The 7,341-nt window shown below is 37.0% G+C and overlaps 1 long non-coding RNA gene across 2 annotated transcripts in view; it reads left to right on the top strand.

The window, feature by feature from the left end:
- Nucleotides 1–6,964, top strand: part of LOC106867976 (uncharacterized) — a 23,719-nt gene extending 16,755 nt beyond the window's left edge. For both annotated transcript variants that reach the window (XR_008265235.1, XR_001409205.2), the window contains exon 2: nucleotides 4,723–6,964. This is a non-coding gene — a long non-coding RNA (uncharacterized LOC106867976). The remainder of the gene's footprint in view (nucleotides 1–4,722) is intronic.
- Nucleotides 6,965–7,341: the final 377 nt, after the last annotated feature.

Raw genomic sequence — 7,341 nt, 5'->3', positions numbered from 1 at the left:
ATATATATACATACATATATATACATACATTATATATATACACGTATACACACACATACATATATATATACACACACAGATTTATTAAATGTCTGAGTATGTACATATATATAAACAGACGTACAAAAGTATTCTTAATAGAAAAGTAGGGGCAACATAGCCATGTAAATATAGCAATGGAATAACCGGTTCAAATGTTTTGGTTCAAACCCACAGCAGGCACTGTGTGGAGAGTGGGAGAGGGGGAAGACAGGTTACTAAACAGTTGGACATTGGCTATAGATTATTGAGAAATGTTAGGTCAATGTACTATGAGGAAAAGAGACATCAGTCATCCATTTAAAAACACAGAAGTGAAGCTGAAGCCCCAGAGCTTAAAAGACTAATGACTGAAGAGATATTTACATACAGGTAGAGCATGAGAACAAATGCATTATACTGTTTAAATGATCATTATAATGTTGAGACTTCTCCAGGCCAAATATTCATTCCACTTGGTTGAAATCATTCCACTTCACTTTACATGGCCAGTATTATTATGAAAGTGAAGAATACACCTTATTTTCCGACTACTTAAAGTATAGGGTATTAGTGCATAATTTATAGTGTATTAGTATTTAGTTTTATCCTTCTTCAATCCACACTTAAATCACACTTTCTCTGAAATCACCGGCAATACACTCAATGTTATTGACTGTACTGCATTATTTTAACTGAAACCTAGTCAAAAATAAATATACCTTTAGTCTGCATGCCTATAGTCTACCATGAGACGAAGATCAACTCATCAGCACCAACCGGACAGGCAATATGACCATCCCCAAGTACAACAACAATTAGATTATGATATTTGCGTTTATATGAAATTTGAGATATTTAACAAATTTCAGGTATAATTTTTTTATTTGTTTATTTCTTGAGGTTTAATCCTAGGTGAGCCTTGAATAAGCAGGTTATTATCAAAAGGAAAAGAAAGAAATATAAAAGAAGTATTTGAGTGGTTGTGTGGTAGCTTGCTTACCAACCACAAGGTTCCGGGTTCATTCCCACTGCGTGGCACGCAAGTGTCTTCTACTATAGCCTTGGGCCAACCAAAGCCTTGTGAGCGGATTTGACAGCTGGAAACTGAAAGAAGCCTGTCATATATGTGTGTGTGTGTGTTTGTGTGTTTGTTTGTGTGTGTGTGTGTGTGTGTGTGTGTGTGTGTGTGTGTGTGTGTGTGTGTGTGTGTGTGTGTGTGTGTGTGTGTGTGTGTGTGTTGACAACCGATGCCGGTGTGTTTACCTCCCCATAACTTAGTGGTTCGGCAAAAAAGATCGATAGAATAAGTACTAGGTTTACAAAGAGGTTGTGAGTTCGAATCCCAGACCGGGCTGCGTGTTGTGTTCTTGAGCAAGACACTTTATTTCACGTTGCTCCAGTTCACTGGTGCCAAGCTGTATCAGCCTTTGCTTTTCCCTTGGATAACATCAGTGGTGTGGAGAGAGGGGGCTGGTATGCATGGGCGACTGCTGGTCTTCCATAAACAACCTTGCCCGGACTTGTGCCTCAGACAGTAACTCTCTAGGTGCAATCCCATGGTCATTTGTGACCAAAGGGTGTGTCCATGTATATGCGTGTGTGCGTGCTTGTGTGTCTATGTTTGTCTCCTCACCATCGCTTGACAACCGATGCTGGTGTGTTTACATCCCCATAACTCAGTTCGGCAAAAGAGACTGATAGAATAAGTACTAGGCTTACAAAGAATAAGTCCTGGGGTCAATTTGTTCACTAAACGTGGTGCTCTAAGCATGGCCACAGTTGAATGACTGAAACAAATAAAAGAATAAAAGAAAAAAATAAATAGTGAAAATATGAAAGAGTGGACGGCATGGATTGGGGTGGAAAAAAAGAGATCAAATTTGAAAAGTTGCCTTTTTTTTTTTTGTTTTAAACATTCCATTTCATAACAAAATTTAAGTCGTAATGCTAACGAGTATCAATCAAATACTCATTCTGGCTTACTCTGCATTTACGGACATAATTACCAATGATATGAAATCAGGCTGAACAGTTAGCTAGATAGCACATCTCTTTTCACAACTACACACTTCATTACAAAGTCTGGAAAGTGAGCTGAGTTTAGTGGTTCAGTGGGCTCTTAATTCTATGCCATTGAATAGGGCAATTCAGGCAAACAAAAGCAACAGCTCATTTTATCCCGTTACACATAATGAAAGCAAAAATGACTGCAGTCTTAGGATATATACAAAATTTAGCCTGAAGACAAAATTTAATCTAAATAACCATCTCTTGTCTATTGACAGAAGATAAAGCATTAAGGCAATAATAATTTAATGGTATTTTGAAAGAAAGAAAATAGTGACTCAGTGTTAAATGATGGGAAAATGATTAGTTCATTGAGCTTGTAGAAAAAAATACACAAAATACACAACATTTGGGTTTTTTCTTTATAAATCATTTCATTTCTTTTGTCTTTTATGTCACATTCATTTGGTGAGAAACAAATCCTCACCTCAACAGGACACTCTTTAATCCATATTGCAAGTAACTTACACAGAAAATCCCAGATCTTATTGCTCACAATTAGGTAAACCAAAAAAATTGTTGAGTTAATTTGTTTGTCCAGAGATAAATGGAACCCATCGTCATCGTCATCATCATAATATCTTCTTTGCCATGCTTATATGGGTCAAAAGAAAGTATGTTGGGGCAAAGTTTCTATGGTTAAATGCCTTTCCTGTAACCAACCCCATCTGTTTCCAAATGCCTAATTATGAGCAATAAGATCTGAGATTTTCTGTGTAAGTTACTTGCAATATAGATTGATGAGTGTCCTGTTGAGGTGAGGATTGGTTTCTCACCTAATGAATGCGACATTACCCAGTCTATCAAACAACAGCTTGAACATGCTTACATAGAGAACTGGAAATAAATGACATTGAAAAGGAGCCCATTTGTTAACAAAGATTGCAGGTCATGTCAAGACATGTCAAGAAACCTGACATGTTTTATAGCAGACTGCAAGCAAATGGCTGTTAGTGAAGCCATTGTTCACAACCAATGAGTAAAAAGCATGTGTGGACAAAGGAAATACCAAATCACAAACACAGACATGATTGGAGCCTGGTGTCACCTCCTTGTCCACCAGTCCTCAGTCAAATCGTCCAACCCATGCTAGCATGGAAAGCGGACGTTAAACGACGACGATGATGATGATGATGATGATGATGATATATATATATATATATATATATATATATATATCATCATCATCATCATCATCATCGTCGTCATTTTTCTGAAAGAATTTGACATTTGTCCATTTTTTCTACTTACTAGGACTTTGGTGTTAGTTAATTAACTCTAAGGCCCTTAGATTCCAGACCTTGCTTCCACACCTGACATTTCCTCTCTAGTTCAGGTAGTAATTCAGTAATAAGAACAAAGTCATCAGCATAGAAGAGCTTCCAAGGGCAGCCACTCTTAAATTCCTCTGTTATACCCTGGAGGACTATGATAAACTAGAGGAGTCTGAGAATCAATCTTTGGTGAACTCCTACTTGTACACTAAATTCATTGCTATACAAACCGTAAAAGAATTATTTCTACTCTAGGCACAAAGCCTTGAAAATTTTGGTGGGAATGGGGCTAGTCGATTATATTGACCCAGTGCATAACTGGTACTTATTTCATCAACCCCGAAAGGATGAAAGGCAGAATTCAAACTCAGAACGTAGTGGCAGATGAAATACCACTTAGCATTTTGCCTGGTGTGCTAACGATTCTGCCAGCTCACCGCTTTAACAAAGTGTAAAATAATATATTCTTTTCTACTCTAAACACAAGGCCTGAAATTTTGGGGGACGGGGCCAGTCGATTAGATCAACCCCAGCATGCAACTGGTATTTAATTTATCGACCCTGAAGGGATGAAAGACAAAGTCAACCTTGGCTGAATTTGAACTCAGAACATAATGAGAGACGAAATATCACTAAGCATTTCGCCCAGCGTGCTAACAGTTCCACCATGTATTATATCTGTCATGGATTAGGCCAGTCATACATGGGCCTCTAATCTCTGCACAACAAATGACAACAAACTACAGAAGACACATTCTGCCAGTTGTTCTCAGCCAGAGTTCAAAAGACCCTTGGGCGTTCATATAAGAGTTTGTTGTTAAAAGTCATGTGCAATAAATACTTCCACAATACGAAAAATATTTTAATAATTTCTAAATATTATTTGTAATAATATTCAATTATGAAAATATAATAGGATTCTTTTAAACAGAGAATAGTTATGAGGATCTAATAGAGTAGAATAAGAATCAGAGGGGTCCATTGTTAAAAATGACTGAGAACTGCAGATGTGAACAATGAAACCAAGCAAAATGTATCACCAGCTGGACATCTGATGGGTAAACTTTGTTTTAAATCATCATTACTTAAATTTGATGGTTGTACAAAATGCTGTTAAGTTTTAGGAAAAGACTGAAATGTTTCTAATTCTAGTTACCACACATAAACATACATCAGACTATTTACTTCTACAATAAACAAGTATGTAGAAATCCTAAAAAAAGAACAGGGTGTGTGTGCAGAGAGAGAGGGAGAGTGTGTGTTGGATATATACAAATAAACTTTAGTAGACCATAATAGATGATCTAATGTAATGTTATGCAGTTTTTACTGACTTTTAACTTTCTCAATTCTTTTTCAGATATACCAACAGGAAACGAAAAGGCATGCCAAGATTTTAGCTCTAGCTGCCAACCACAGTAACTTGGATACTGCCAGCTTTTTGAATATGACCGGGTTCTTCATATTCGGGGTTGGGAAAGTGTTGGACATGTCGTTTGTAGCCAGAGGAGAAAATCATTCTCAGCAGTCAGACATCATTTCAATGGCCAAGTTCAACCAGCAGATCCAGGCCATCATCAATAACTCCACTGAGTTAATAAGGACTACTTCCAAGCAGTTAAAGATAGCAGAATCCATTATCAGAAGTGTAGTGCAAGTGGGTATCAGGTAAAGGCCTACATGATAAGTAAGGGTCAGTTCATGTATCACAAGACCCAGGCAAATTATGTAATCATGTGATTCCCAGTATCACTTGACCTTCTAGTGTGCCGTATTTGAACTTGGAGCATCATCAAAGGGATAAGAATTAGCCAACAGTTCTGCAGTGCCACAGACATGTTGGGGTGGGGGTAGGATCTTCTGTTGTGGGTGTGGCAGAAGACATTGTCAGAGGATACCTGATGGCAGTTGTTTCCATGGCTGCATTGGGGCCTTCATTAGGGTTCAGAGTGGTTTTATTTCTTTGATGTATCGACTTGAACATCTGCGTTATTTTGCTGGGTGTATCCATTGCTACTGTTTGGTATTCTGGCTTTTTCTTCTTTGGTTTTATTCTCAGTTGCCTGGCACATCCTGAGTGTACGTGAGTGGTTGGTGGTGGTGGTTGGTGATGGTGGTGGTTGGTGATGGTGGTGTTGGTGGTGGAAGGTCTCTTGGGGCAGGATGCATATAATGTAACTCAAACCTAACTCAATTTCAAGTACAGTCAACTTTAAAAGCAATAAATAGCAAACAAAGTCTTGAGAAAACATAAGAAGAAAAATATTTATTAAAGTATAATTTCATGGCTTCAGTTATTGGAAAGTTAACACATAGCACATCCAAAATGTATGTAAAATTGTAGAAGTGAAATTACAAAACAGACATGGTGCTGGTCTTTCAGTCTAAAAATCTCGAATTCAAATCCACAGAGCTGTAGCATGTCTGTGAGTGATTTTATACCAGTCAGTCAGGTGGCCCGTTTCTGAATATGGTCTACGATTTTCGTGTGTGCACTATCCCGGATGTAAAAGCAATACTCCATGCTGGGCGTCACCTGAGCTTTGTAGTGTTCAATTTAACATCAACTCTTACCTCTCTCTGGTATGCCTTTAGCAGAATCTAGGCTTTGGAAAACAATCAGGCAAAGTCTCTGCTCTGGGAATAACTTCTTCACTTCCTCGCTTCAGTGCCCTTGAAAAGGGTCGTGAGCATTGCTTTTCCTTCCCTATATCATATGCAGTGAACGTGGTTGCATTTTGTTCCCCAAGAATTCACAGAAGATGGTAAACAACAAAAGCTAAAAACTCATTTAAAAAGCTAATCTATAAGGTGTTTCAAAATCCACATATACCTTTAATGCACAACACCCGGCCCTTTTTACTCAAATAGTTGGAAGCTGAGATGATCCTTATTTCTTCCTCCCTTTTTCCCTACTGCATCCTACATAAACTGTTTTTCAGTGGAAACAGTTCAATATCAAAATTTGTGAGATTCTCAAGTCATCTAATAATCAAAGCACCAAATACTATATTTATACAAGAGTGAGCATGTATGTGTACATATACGTATATGAGTATACCTGTATGTATATGTGTGTGTGTGTGTGTAACCAGAACTAAGTCATAATTTCATGTGCTTCAAAAACAGAAATTTTGTCATTTATACAGGTGTTTGTAGAGAGTATCTGTCAAACCAATGACAACATGGAAAAATAAAAACAAACAATAAACTGATAATGAAGATAAGGAGATAGAGTGGTGTGAGAAGAGAATGGGGAAGGCGCAGGAATGCGAGATAGAAGCGGTGTGAGAAGAGAATGGAGAAGGAGCAGCAATGCATTTGCACTGACATAAAATGCTATCAAGAACATTTGTTTCTATAACATAATACAAAATGCAACAAGATGTTTGCTTTTATTTTGCTATCTGTATCAAGAATCCGGGTTATATCTCTTAATATAACAGTTTCCTTATCTGTCTTGTTCATCAAATGATTCCAATTTCTAATTATTGGAGATTTCATTTGTTTATTTCTTTAGCTTTCATTTTATCATCTTCAATTTAGTGTCTTTTGCTAGAAGAATAAAGGCAACAGCATGCCAATTGATATGGAAAACCTCAGCAGAAAATCTGTTTTATCTTTCACTCCTTTTGCCATTCCATTATCTAACATGATCCTGGTTTTATTTTGCTGATAATTTATGTATTCAAATTTCTCAAAACTGAAAGAAGTAACTTCAGAATTTGATAATTTAGAACACAGAGAAACAAGAATGAATGCAAAAAAAAAAAAAATAATAATAATGACAACAGAGATTCCTTCTGTTCCATACTTCTTCTTGTCTTTTGTTCTATAGTTATTCTATTCACAATTCTTCTATTCACCAGTTCTTTAGATTTTTTTAGCCACCTATTCTTTAGCATTGAAGTTTTCAGTTCTTTCTCCTTTGGGTAGAAAGATCATAGTTGTTCTGCTGCTGCTATTCACACGGTGACAT

Source organism: Octopus bimaculoides, chromosome 11, assembly GCF_001194135.2.
Source record: "Octopus bimaculoides isolate UCB-OBI-ISO-001 chromosome 11, ASM119413v2, whole genome shotgun sequence".
In the NCBI taxonomy this organism is placed as follows: Eukaryota; Metazoa; Mollusca; class Cephalopoda; order Octopoda; family Octopodidae; genus Octopus; species Octopus bimaculoides.
Note: the sequence above shows the minus strand (reverse complement) of the source record. Positions and strands in the feature narration are given on the sequence as shown.